At 41.3% G+C, this 13873-nt stretch overlaps 1 long non-coding RNA gene across 1 annotated transcript in view; it reads left to right on the top strand.

Annotated features, from left to right (window-relative positions):
• LOC145418094 (uncharacterized) overlaps positions 1-13873 on the top strand; it is a 155989-nt gene that overhangs the window by 107566 nt on the left and 34550 nt on the right. The window lies entirely within an intron of this gene.

Raw genomic sequence — 13873 nt, forward strand, 5'->3', positions numbered from 1 at the left:
GTAAATGAGGGAAGGAGGGAGGGAGGAAGGAAGGAAGGACGAAAGAAAAGACAAAGGGAGGAAGTAAATGAGGGAAGGAGGGAGAGAGGAAGGAAGGAAGGAAGGACGAAAGAAAAGACAGAAAGGGAGGAAAGAAATGAGGGAGGGAGGGAGGAAGGAAAGAAGGAAGGACGAAAGAAAAGACAGAAAGGGAGGAAAGAAATGAGGGAGGGAGGGAGGAAGGAAGGAAGGAAAGACCAAAGAAAAGACAGAGGGAGGGAGGGAGAAAGAACGAGAGGGAGGGATGGAGGAAGGAAAGACGAGAAGAAGACTGAAAGGGTGGAAGGAAATGAGGGAAGGAGGGAGTGAGTGAGTGAGGGAGGAAGGAATGAAAGACGAAAGAAAAGACAGAAAGGGAGGGAGGAAGGAAGAAAGAAAGAAAAAAAGAAGGACGGGAGATAGAATGAGAGAATGGATAGATAATAATGGGAGGAGGAAAGGTGGAAAGAAAAAGGGGAGTGAAGGAGGGAGAAGGAAACCAGGAAAGATGGAGAGAAAGATGGATAAAGAAGACACTGAAGGAACGTGATGGAGGGAGGGAGGGAAAGGCGATGGAATAAAGAAAGGATGGAGGTAAAGAAGGAAGGAGAAGAGAAGGAGTGAAGGAAATGAAGGAAGTGATGAATGAAGGAGTGAAGGTAGATAGGGCACTGGCTGCCTGGTTAAATCTATTCAATGGAATTTAATCAGCCTAGGATTGAGGTAGGCAGGTAGGTAGGTAGATAGATAGGTAGGTAGGAAGGTAGCAAGGTAGGTTGGTTGGTAGGTAGGAAGGTACGGAGGAAAGGAAAGAGGGTACGAGAGATGGAAAGTAAAGGAGGAAGGTAGGTAGGCAGGTAGGAAAGGTGGTAGGTAGGAGAGTAAGTAGGTTGGTAGGTAAGTCGATAGGGAGGAAAGGAAAGAGGGTAGGAGAGATGGAAAGTAAAGGAGGAAGGAAAGTAGGTAGGTATGTAGGTTGGTTGGTAGGTAGGAAGGTAGGGAGGAAAGGAAAGGGGGTAGGAGAGATGGAAAGTAAGGGAGGAAGGAAGGAAGGTAGATAGGTAAGTAGGTAGGTAGGTTGGTATGAAAGTTGGTAGGTTGGTTGGTAGGTAGGAAGGTAGGGAGGAAAGGAAAGGGGGGTAGGAGAGATGGAAAGTAAAGGAGAAAGGTAGGTAGGAAAGGTGGTAGGTAGGTAGGTAGGAAAGTTGGTAGGTAGGTTGGTAAGTAGGTAGGGAGGAAAGGAAAGAGGGTAGGGGAAGTGGAAGTAAGAAGGAAGGAAGGAAAGGACATAAGAGAATGGTTGAATGAACGGATAATGAGAGAGAGAGAGAGAGAGAGGGGGGCAACCTTAATGATCAGACGATAGGGGAAAAAAAAAAAGGAATCGATAAAACAGGAAAAGTGAAGGAGGAATACCACACCAAAAAAACTTGAAATATTGTTAAGAAAAAGACGAAAAAGAAAAATGACGAATAATCGGAAGCAGGAAATTTGAGAAAGATGAAAGATAACAGATAAAAATAATAATAATAATATGAAGAATTTTGAGGCGGTCTATTACAGAAGCACAGATGAATGAAATAAAAAGAAAAATTGGAGAGGAAAGACGAAAGAAAAAGAAAGACGAGTGACATTTTGAGGCAGAAAATTTTGAGAAATATGAAAGATAAAAAAATATATATATATATGAAAATTTTTGAAAGAAAGATGAGTGGCATTTTGAAGCAGAAAATATTGAGAAAGATAAAAGTTGAAAAAAAAATATACAAGATAATTTTTGAGGAAGACCATTACGAAAAAATAGATTAACGAAATTTGTAAAATAAAAGAAAAGAAAAAAATCGTGAAGAATAACGTGATAAAATAGTGATAATTTTCGTCACTTTTTTTGGGGGGAAAGGAAGTGTGTTTTTGGAATTGCAGGCTTCCAGGAAAAGGGAAAAAATTAATGGAGATTTTTGAGGCTGCCTTGGATGGCTAATGAGAGTGAGATGAGAAAAGATAGAATAGGCAGAAAATGAGGTAGTGGGTAATAAAAATAAATACCGGTAAATAAAATGAATAAATAAATAGCTGATGGATAGTGAGCTGAATTGGTAAAATAAATAATTCAGTAAATAACCTGAATATATTAATGAATGAATAAAAATGAAAATAGTAAATGGATAAAGAAATAATGAAAATAGTAAATAGATAAAAGAAACGAATGAAAATAATAGAAAAATATAGCTAATGGAGAGTTTAAGCTAAATAGGTAAAATAAATGAATTAATACATAAATAATAAAAAATTAATAAATAGTGGTAGAAGCTGGTGGGGCGTTGAGTTAAATCAGTAAAAGAATTACATAAGTAAGTAAAATAAATAACTAATGGAGATTGAGTTAAATAAGTAATAAATAAATAATATACAGTAAATAGAAGCAGATGGAGAGTTTGAGCTTAGCAGAAATATTAAACTTTAAAATGGGAGAAGACTAAGTGAAGAAAGAATATAAGTTTAAGGAAAGGGGAATACAGATGAGGAAAAGGAGGATTAGATTAAGGAAAGAGGTGTAAGTGTGGAGGAGGAGGGTAAGGTGAAGGAAAGAGGAGTATAAGTGTGAAGCAGGAGGATAAGATGAAGGAGAGAGAGTATAAGTGTGGAGGAGGAGGAGAAGATGAAGGAGAGAGGAGTATAAGTGTGGAGGAGGAGGAGGATAAGATGAAGGAAAGAGGAGTATAAGTGTGAAGGAGGAGGATAAGATGAAGGAAAGAGGAGTATAAGTGTGAAGGAGGAGGAGGATAAGATGAAGGAAAGAGGAGTATAAGTGTGAAGGAGGAGGAGGATAAGATGAAGGAAAGAGGAGTATAAGTGTGGAGGAGGAGGAGGATAAGATGAAGGAAAGGGGAGTATAAGTGTGAAGGAGGAGGAGAAGATGAAGGAGAGAGGAGTATAAGTGTGAAGGAGGAGGATAAGGTGAAGGAAAGAGGAGTATAAGTGTGAAGGAGGAGGATAAGAAGAAGGAGAGAGAGATGTATATATGAAAGAAAATACAGATGGGAATGGATGCATGATGATGATGATGATAATAATGATGATGATAATAATGATGATGATGATGATGCAGGGTGATGAAAGTGATGAGGTGGGCTCGCTAATGATGCAGGTAGACGTGGGGCGTGAGGGTAATTACATGCAAATGAGAGGGCTGTGGTAATGACTCGACCTACGCCTTTGCTCAGTCTGCTGGTGTGGATGTAATGAGCGTGTGTGTGTGTGTGTGTGTGTGTGTGTGTGTGTGTGTGAGAGAGAGAGAGAGAGAGAGAGAGAACAGCAATTTTCCATCGAAGAAAATATCAACCTGTCACCTGCTCTCTCTCTCTCTCTCTCTCTCTCAGTACATAAACCAGTACAGGAAATTGGGGGAGGCGGTGGCTCAGTCGGTAGAGAGGTGGCCTGCGGTACTACCGGACCCAGGTTCAAATCCCCGCTGGGGCAGGGAACAGATTACGGATTTGAATTTCATATAAGCAGACTTTACCGATATACCGGAAGACTCGCCGACATGTCGTAAAAATACCCCCGCTAATACCAATACACCAGTCCTGTATGACAACCCTGGCATGTATTCAATATGGACGGTGGGTGTTAGCGCCGAAGTGGTGACATGCAGAGGTGTATGACATGTAGGAGGACTACTGAGCCTTGGGAGCAAGCTGTGAAGCCTACAGTATGCCCAGAGTCGAGCACATTAAAAAAAAAGGGGGGAGGGGTGAAATATCAGTCTACCTTTTGCACCCGACTGTATCTACTATAAATTTTGTTGCCATCGACGGTTCGGGAGCTGATAGATTTTTTAACCAGTTCTGTAATAGTTTTTTTTTTGTTTTTTTCCAATGCATTTGATTTTTTTTTTTTTTTGAGTACGGTATAGAGGTCATGGGTAAGGCAGTAAGAATGGGGATTATACTTTGTGTGATGCTGCTGCTGCTGGTGATGATGATGATGATGATGATGATGTGTGGGCGTGTACATTAGGCGGGAGTTGTACAGAAATGCCGAGATGAGTTGGTTGGAGGAAAGATGTGAGAGAGAGAGAGAGAGAGAGAGAGAGAGAGAGAGAGTTGCCAGGATCTAGCGATAGCGAAAATATATTAGAAGATAAAGTGAGAAAGTGGAGAAAGAATGGTGATAATGCGAGAGATAAAGTTGGTCGGGGATAGAGAGAGAGAGAGAGAGAGAGAGAGAATCTGAGGTGGAATTTAATATATAGAGGAAGAGTGAGTTGAATGGATAGATAGATAGATAAAGGTAGATAGATAGATAGATAGAGATAGGTAGCTTAGGAATAATTTGCTCTCAGAGGGAAGGAAAATGGTAGAATGAGAGAGAGAGAGAGAGAGAGAGAGAGAGAGAGAGAGAGAGAGAGAGAGAGTTTGTAGAGGAATTTAATATAGAGAGGAAGAATGAGTTGGATGGATGGATCGATAGATAGATAGATAGATAAATAGATAGATTGAAAGGTAGATTGTTAGGTTAAAGAAGTAATTTGATCTAAAGAGGAAGGAAAAGTGATAGAATAAGAGAGAGAGAGAGAGAGAGAGAGAGAGAGAGAGAGAGAGAGAGAGAGCAGAAAAGAACTTGAGACAGACGATAATTGGAAGTGAGAAGAATGAGGGAGGAAGGGAAATGAATGGTAGTGAAAGCAGGAGAGAAGAAATGAGGAAGAGGAAAGAAATGTGATGATGAGAGGAGAGATGAAGGAAGAAGGGAAGATGAGAGGAGAAGGAGAAGAGAATAAGTAGAGAATGGGGGAAATATTTATAAAGGAGAGAGAGAGAGAGAGAGAGAGTAAACGGGAGAGTAAGTATAGGGCCTAGGAGAAATATTGATAAATGAGGTGAGATAGAATGAAGAAAGGTGAGATAATGGTGGTGATAGGAGAGAGAGAGGGAGAAAAGAAGTCGGAGGGGAAAATGTGATAATGGAGGAGGGATGAGAGAGAGAAGTGAGAGGAAAGAATGCACTTTCTTACCAGGGAACATTCTTGAGAGAGAGAGAGAGAGAGAGGAAAACGGTAAATGAGAATTATGTACAGATATAAACAGAGGGAGGAGAGAGAGAGAGAGAGAGAGAGAGAGAGAGAGAGAGAGAGAGAGAGAGAATAAGGTTAAATAGGAAGAAAAGATGATAGTTTAGATTAAGAAGAGATTGATAACAGCCAATAAAAGAAGGGAAGAAGATAAGAGAAGAAGGTAAAGGTAAGAGTAAAGGACGATAGGTGTAATAAGGAGAAAGAAAATGTATTAGGTAAAGAGAAATAATGCTGACAAGTTTAAAATTAATATAGATGTTAGGAGAAGAATTGGAAAAAAGGGGGAAATGGAATGTAGACGATTATAAAAAATGATCATTAATAGCATAATAATAATAATAATAATAATAATAATAATAATGATAAAAGCTACTGCCAATAAAAGCTTAGGTAATAAAAAAAATAAAGAATAGAACTAGGGAATAATGGTGAGTGACGATAAGGGCGAGATTAGAAGTGAAACTAGTGGAAAAATGGTCTTTATGGTCTTGACCTTTTGATCTGTAGAGCCGGATGTTATGGCACTATGAGAGAGAGAGAGAGAGAGAGAGAGAGAGAGGGAAGAAAAGAAATAAAGTAGGAGGGAAAATGTGGTTGAGGAGAGAGAGAGGGGGGGGGGTAGGGGAGAGGAAGACCGGGAACGTGGTACAGGAACAGACTGATGTAGGGTATTGGGGTAGATAGATAGATAAATAGATAAACGTAGGGAGATCAAAACCAATATAGATAGATAAATGGAAACAGACAATAAAATAGATAAAGAGATGCCTAGATATTTGATAGATAGATTTATTGTGGGCATCGTGTTTTAAAAGCAGATATAATAGATTGGAGTGATAGATATAAAGAAAGATAGACTGGAGAGATAGATGGAATGTTAATAACGCTGGAGGAGAGGAAGAGGAGGAAGGAAGGGAGGGGAGGAAAGATGAGAATGAGGAGAAAGAATAAAGAAAAGGATAGAGGAAGGGGAGGGAGGAAGGGAGGGGAGGAAGATTGTAGATGAGGAGGGAGGAAGGATGAGGATGAGGAGGGAGGAAGGGAGGGAAGGAAGGATGAAGATGAGGAGGGGGGAAGGGAGGGAAGGAAGGATGAGGATGAGGAGGGAGGAAGGGAGGGGAGAAAGGATGAGGATGAGGAGAATGAATAAAGAACAGGATAGAGGAAGAGGAGGGAGGAGAGGAGGAAGGGGGGAGGAAGAATAGAGGAAGGAAGAGAACGGAGGAGGAGATGAAGACGGGAGGAAGAGGGGGGGAAGGTTGAGGAGGGAGAGTAGAGAAAGGATAGAGGAAAAGTATGCGGCGTGGAGGAAGAGGAGGAGGAGGAGGAGGAAACTGTTAGGAGGGGGGAATATTAAGAGTAGAAAGAAGGAAAATTGAGAGAGGAAGAAGGGAGTGAAATGAGAGAAGGAAAGAAATAGGAGGAGGGGGAAGTGATGAGGAGGAGAGGAAAGAAGGAAATCGGAGACAGGAGGAGGAGGAGGAGGAAGAAGAAGAAGAAAGGAAAGAAGGAAGAGGGAAAGTTGAAAAAGAGGGAAGGAAAAAAGGAAAAAGAGGGTGGGAGGAAGAAGGGAATGGAGAAAGAGAAAGAAGGGAAAGGAGAGAGAAGAAGAGAGAGGGGAAAAAAGAGAAGAGTGAAGGGATCAGAAAATATAGATGGAAGAAGGAAGGGGGAAGGAGAGGAAAGAAGGACAGTAAGAAGTGGGAGGAGGAGAGAGGAAGGATGCTGGTAAAGAGAGAGAGAGAGAGAGAGAAGGGAGGAGGAAAGGAAAGAGAGGAATAATAAAGAGAGGAGGAAGACTAAGGGGTAGAAATGATGGGAGAAAGAGGGAGGAGAGAGAGGGAGAAAGAGGTAGGGGGAGGATGAGGAGAGAGATCAGTTGGAGAGGAATAGAGGGAGGATGAAGGAGGAGTGAGGTGCAAGAGGGAGAGAGAGAGAGAGAGAGAGAGAGAGGAAAGACAATGTATGAGGGAGGAAGAATGAGAGAGAGATATTGGAAGGGAGGGAAAAGAAGTCTGATATTGAGATAGTGGAGGAATACAAATATGAGAGAAGGGAGGGTGGGAGGGAGGGAGAGAGGGAAAGAAAGGAGAGTTATAGGAAGGAGGGAGGGAGGGAGAGGGGGGAGGGAAAGAAGGGAGAGTTATCGGAAGGAGGGAGGGAGGAAGAGAAAGAGTGGAGAGAAAGAAGAGAGAGATATATAGGAAGGAGAGAGGGGGGGAAGGAAAGAAGGAAGAGTTATAGGATGGAGAGAGGGAGGGAGAGAGGAGTGGAGGGAAAGAAGGGAGAGATGGATGTATAGGAAGAGATGGAGAGAAGGAAGAAGAGAAGGGAGGAGGGAGGGAGGGAAGGAAGGAGGGGGAAGGAAAAGGAGGGAGAGATATAGGAAGAAATGGAGAGAAGGAAAAAGACGGAGGGAGAGTGAAGTAGGGGTGGAGGGAAAGAATGGAGAGAGATGGGAAGAGGTGGGGAGAAGGAAGAAGAGAGGAGAGGACGGAAAGAGAGAGGGAGAGGAGAGTTAGAGAGGGGGAGAAGAAAAAAAGAGGAAGAAGGAATGGAGGGAGGGAAGGAAGGGAAGGAGACAAGGAAGGAGGAAAAAAGAGTTGGATATAAAGAGAGAAAGGGGGAGAAGGAAAGGGAGAAAGAATGGAGGGAGATTAAGGAGAGGAGAAAAGGGAGTGAAATAAGGGAGAAAGAGAAGGAAGGAAGGACATAGAGAAAGGAGGGGGAGAAGAAAGGGAGGGAGAAGGAAGTGAGATAGAGGAAGGGAAAGAGGTGGGAGGAATGGGGAAGGAGAGAAGGAAGGAGGGAAGGGAGGGAAGAAAAAGAAATGAAGGAGGGAAGGAAGATTACAAGAAGATGGAAGAGGAAAAGCGTATTTGGAAAAGGAGATATCGAGGGTGGAAGGAAGGAATGAAAGTAGGACGAAAGGAAGGAAGGAAGGAAGGAAGGAAGGAGTAGATAGGGAAACAGAGGTAGAGAGAGAAGGGGAGAGAGGAAGGGGAAGGGAAAAGTAGAGAGGAGAATAAAGATAGAGAAGAAGGAAGGGAAGGAAGAAATGGGGAGACAAGGTGAGAGGAACCAATGAAATGGAAGGAAGGGAGGAAGGGAGGAAAGAGAAGGAAGAAAAAGAGGAAGGGAGAGGGATGCAGAGAAGAGAACTAGGAGAGTAAAGGAAGGAAGAGGAAGACGAAAGAATGAAGGAGGGAGAGAGGAAAGGTAATGAGGGATGAATGGGATGGATAGGTGGATGGATGGATGCAAGGAAAGGGATAGGTAAGCATGAAAGAAAAGGAGAGAGAGAGAGAGAGAGAGAGAGAGAGAGAGAGAGAGAGCGAGAGAGAGAGAGAGAGAGAGCGAGAGAGAGAGAGAGAGAGAGAGAGAGAGAGGAGGGCTTATAGGAAGAAAGAAATGATGACAGCAGGGATAAAAGGACTCTTGAGATGTAATCAGAGAGAGAGAGAGAGGAGAAAATTGAGAGATGAAATGGAGAGGAAGGAGATATTGAGAATTGGAGAAAAATTTAATGTAATCACCTAGAGAGAGAGAGAGAGAAAGAAAGAGGTAATGGAGGAAATTGAGAGATGAAATGGAGAGGGAGGAGATATTGAGAACTGGAGAAAGAAATTTATCGTGATCACCGAGAGAGAGAGAGAGAGAGAGAGAGAGGTAATGGAGGAAATTGAGAGATGAAATGGAGAGGGAGGAGATATTGAGAACTGGAGAAAGAAATTTATCGTGATCACCGAGAGAGAGAGAGAGAGAGAGAGAGAGGGGGGGGGTAAGGTACAAAAGATAAGGGTCTTTGATGGTGAAAGGGAGAGGACGTGGTGAAAGTGGGGGCATTGTGTGTACATAGAGAGAGAGAGAGGTTAATGCCTCACTTTTTTTTTTTTAATTCCTCTGTATTTTATCCCATGCATCATGTATGCAGAGTATGGCTATGTTCGAAGGATTTCAGTAACACAGGAGAGGACGGCAAGCAAAACTAGAAAGCACTCAGAGATCGCATACCTCTGCCAATGCCATTGCCATTAAAAAGGATCCAGATCCGTGGATGCAGGATTCGGATCCGGATCCGGATCCGCCCTCAAATTTAATAAATTCTTTCTTGGTCCATAGCCTACCTTTCCTTAAAAATTTCATTGAAATTCATTGAAAACTTTTGGAGATATTGTGCTGGGTACTTCCGATCCTGATCCGGATCCACCTCAACATTTACAGGTAGTCATTACGTCCTTGGCCCATGGCTCACCGTTCCACAATATTTCATCAAAATCTGTTCTTAACTTTTTGAGTAAAGTTGCTAACAGACAAGCAAACAAACAAACAGTCGTCGGCAAAAACATAACCTCCTTGGCGGAGGTAATAAATCGCTTAGGAAGAGGTGTTAGGGAGCTTCCTTAATCGACGAGAATACAGGTTCAGGAGTTGCCGTATGTGTAGTTCTTCCTGGAGAAAGAAATTAAAATATATAGAACTTAAAAATGTTTCAGTACCCCCCCCCTTTTTTTTTTTTCTTGTTCTAGGGGGAAAATTTGACCTTGAATAAATTGATTGCCTTGGTGTGCCCCGTCTGGTTATGCATCAGTGTAGGGCTTGTTTTTTTTTCTCTCTCTCTCTCTGTTACAATCCTACTCACTCCCCTTCTCTCTTCCACAGGTGAGTGCCGGAAACATCTGAGCGTCGATCTGGACAGGTAAATTGCAGAGAGAGAGAGAGAGAGAGAGAGAGAGAGAGAGATTACTGATGAATTCTACCCACATGAAGACAGTCCTTGCTATGTACAATTTGGGATACTGAGAGCAGCGATTTTTTTTTTTTTTTTTTTTTTGTAAAGTTGATTTTTTTTTTTTAAAGACAAAGATGTATGTTGGGCAGCCTTAAAAAAAGATTATACAGAGAGAGAGAGAGAGAGAGAGAGAGAGAGCTCTGAGTTTGAAGCATTGTGTGGTTGGGAAGTCTGTGGCAGGCACCAGGTTGTTTAATTGATAGATAGATAGATAGATAGAGAGAGAGAGAGAGATGAAAAAGTAAGCTAGAGAGAACTTAGGAATGAGTGGCAAGCAGTGATTGGAATACCGTGCGAGGCAGCCGGATGGAGAGAGAGAGAGAGAGAGAGAGTTGCAAGCTTTATGGGAACTCTGTACCATGTTTGATTCAAGCCTTGGGGAAATTTGTCTCCGTGACCAGCAGTGAGAGAGAGAGAGAGAAACTTGTCGCTTCGTAACCAGTTGTCGAGAGAGAGAGAGGAACTTGTCGCTTCGTATCCAGTTGTCGTCTTCTGCAGTAATGAAACGTATTTTGGGTTTAGGCTAATTGGGTTCAGTTTGGCGAAGAGGAGGCCTTTTGTGCCAGATTTGGCTCTGTAAGTTTGTGTTTGTCCATTTTCACATAGGTCCATTTCCTCCTCCTCCTCCTCCTCCTCCTCCCTCTTCGTCTTCTTCCAGTGATCGTCTTCCATGTTCTCACTTTTCCATTCTCTCTTTCATTTTCACTCTCTTCCATTGTCACACTTTTCTCACTCTTTCTTTCACACTTCCATTTTCACACCTTTCTCACACTCTCCCGTCTCTTGTTTGTCCGGATCCAAATTCAGTTTTATGTTGTCCCCCTCCCCCCTAAAAAAAAAATCAGTTTAAGAAAGACATATATTGGATTTAACTGATTTCTTGTTGGGGAAGAAGAGGACTTTTTGTGCGAGATTTGACATAGTCTGTGTGTGTGTGTGTGTCTCTCTCTCTGTCTCACACACACACACACACACACACACACACACACACACACACACACACACACACACACACACACACTCTCTCTCTCTCTCTCTCTCTCTCTCTCTCTCTCAGTTTCTCCTGTTTCGTACGCTGCTGTCTCCTCCTCTTATCAGTCCTTATCAGTGCGGTTTGTTTTGCTGTCTAAGGCTATCAGGGACTTTTTTTACAGTGAGGGAAAAGATGTATGATAGTGAAAGATAAGAGTGTTGATATTAATGCTCTCTCTCTCTCTCTCTCCTGGTGATCACAATAAATTTCTTTCTCCAGTTCTCACTATCTCCTCCCTCTCCATTTCATCTCTCAATTTTCTCCACTACGTCTCTCTCTCTCTCTCTCTCATTGCTTTCCTGGTCTAACCTCGGGACCCTACCCAGCCTTTTTTGTTGTAACGGTGAGAAATTGGATTAGCATGATGTGGTGATGATTATGGTGATGATAGGGATGGTGGTGTTACTAATGGTACCGTAGTGATGAAGATGATGGTAATGATGCTGCTGGTTGGTTGATAATGATGATGATGAGTTTGATAATGAATGATGATGATGATGGTGGTGATGATGATAAGGTAGATGATGTTAATGACTGTACCGCTGTGATGATGATGATGATAACGATGCTGTTGATGGTTTTATAATGGTGGTGATGAGTTTGATAAAGGTGATGGTGTGATGATGATGATGATGATAGTGATGATGGGGGTGGCGGTTTTGGTGGTGGTACCGTAGTGATGATGAAGGTAGTGATGCTGTTGATGGGTTGATAGTGGTGGTGATGAGTTTGATAATGGATGATGATGGTGTGATGATAATGGTGGTGGTGATGGTAATGGTGATATTGATGCTGATGATTGTGATGTGTAGGTAAGAAAAAAAATAAATTCTTGGTAACTTTATTTCTTGATCAACATTCTCCATTATTTTTTCGTTTTTCATTCCCATACACTCTTAATCATGTTCAAAATTGCTCTCGGCCCCGCTCTCATGCATTTAGGAGGTTCGTAACACACTTTCCATAGCGATTCATTTTGCACAGCACACCTTAATAATAGTATGAATATAATTTGATCAGTTATTAACAAAGTGTAGATAAAGAAGGTATAGAAGAACTAGTAACCCCTTCAGCTCAATGACTTCCTTTTTTTCTTTCATTTTTTTCAACTGAGATTTTTAAAAATTTATTAACTGCCGGATTATTTCCATTCTCTTAGCGGAGAGATTTTTTATTTTTTCATTCTTTTTTTCATTCTCAGTTTTTTCACTCATTTTTTTCATTTTCAACTGATTCTTTTCATTCTCAGTTTTCTTTCATTCTCAGCGGATTTTTTTTTCATTCTCAATTGACATCTTTTTCATTCTCAGCTGACAAATTTTTTCATTCTCAACTGCCCTTTTTTTTTTTTTTTTTTTTTTTTCATAACTGACAGATTTTTTTCTTTCATTCTCAACGGATTTTTTTTTTTAACATTCTCAACTGACACCTTTTTCATTCTCATTTTTTCATTCTCAACTGATAATTTTTTTTCATTCTCAACTGCCATTTTTTTTTTCATTCTCAACTGCTATTTTTTTTTTCATTTTCAACAGCCATTTTTTTTTCATTCTCAGCTGACAGATTTTTTTCATTCTTGACTGATTTTTTTTTCATTCTCAGCTGCCATTTTTTCACTCCCTTTTTTTCTTTTCATTTTCATTCTCAACTGATTTTTTTTTTTCCATTCTCAGCTACCACACAATTATATACTGCTTAGGAGAGACGCTTCATAAATAGCTAGATAGTCTCCTTTAACTTATATATTTATTTTTATGTATTTTATTTATTTTTGCTGTGGTAAGATTATTTCATTTGGCCCAGAAGAATGAAGAAGTTTGGTGTGTGTGTGTGTGTGTGTGTGTGTGTGTGTGTGTGTGTGTGTGTGTGTGTGTGTGTGTGTGTGTGTGTGTGTGTGTGTGTGTGTGTGTGTGTGTGTGTGTGTGTGTACGGCATATATGATGATGAGGTGGACTGTGTTTGAGTGTATTGTTGTGTGTGTATGTATGTGCTCATATTTGTGTGTCTGTCTATGTATGTATGTATGTGTGGTGACGAGGTTTACATGTGTGGTGTGTGGTGCGTGTGGTGTTGTGAAGGGAAGGCAAAGTGAAGGCAGTTACGGTAGACAAATTGGAATCATCTGTTGAATACCATGGGAGAGGTTATTGCAGTGTGGTATTTGTATGTATGTATGTTTGTATATATAGGTATGTGTATATATATGTATGTATGTGTGTGTATGTATATGTATGTATGTATGTGTGAATGTTAATGTATGTACAGTATGTATGTATGTGTGTATATGTATGTATGTATGTATATTTTTACCAGTATGTATACATGTGTGTTACATTACTGGTTGTTTAGAAGCAGGTCTGTATGTGGAAGAAGGTTATTGGGTAGTGTTATGTATGTATGTATGTATGATTTATGTATATATGTTTGTATATATGATGTATTTATGTATGTATGTATATGTATGTATGCTGACAATATGTTAATAAGATGAAATGAACTAAGACTAATGGATATAAGGAACTTAGCCTAACGGAATGAAAAAAAAAATGGAAGAATCATGCCCACATATTATATTTACATTGTGTAAGAGAGGGAGGGGAGAGGCGGAGGGAGGAAGGGTGGAGGTAGAAGGGATGGAGGGGTGTAGGAGAACGGATGGAGAGATGGAGTGGTAGGGTGGATGCAGGAGGGATAGAAGGTTTAAGGAGTGGGGATGGTGGGATGGAGATGGAGGGTGGAGGTAGGGAGGTTGGAAAAACAGAGAGGTGTAGGAGAGAGAATGAAGGAGTCTGGGAGAGGAAGGGTGGAGGTAGGAGAAGAAGAGTTTAGGAGAGAGGGTGGAGGCATGGAGGGGTCTAGGAGGTAAAGGATGGAGGTAGGGAGGGAGGTGGAAGGAAAGGAGAGGTTTAGGAGAGAGGACGGAGGGGTAGGGTGGAGGTAGGAGAGGTGGATG

Source organism: Coenobita brevimanus, chromosome 112 (assembly GCF_032717465.1).
Source record: "Coenobita brevimanus isolate Jiangsu-jjx chromosome 112, ASM3271746v2, whole genome shotgun sequence".
NCBI lineage: Eukaryota > Metazoa > Arthropoda > Malacostraca > Decapoda > Coenobitidae > Coenobita > Coenobita brevimanus.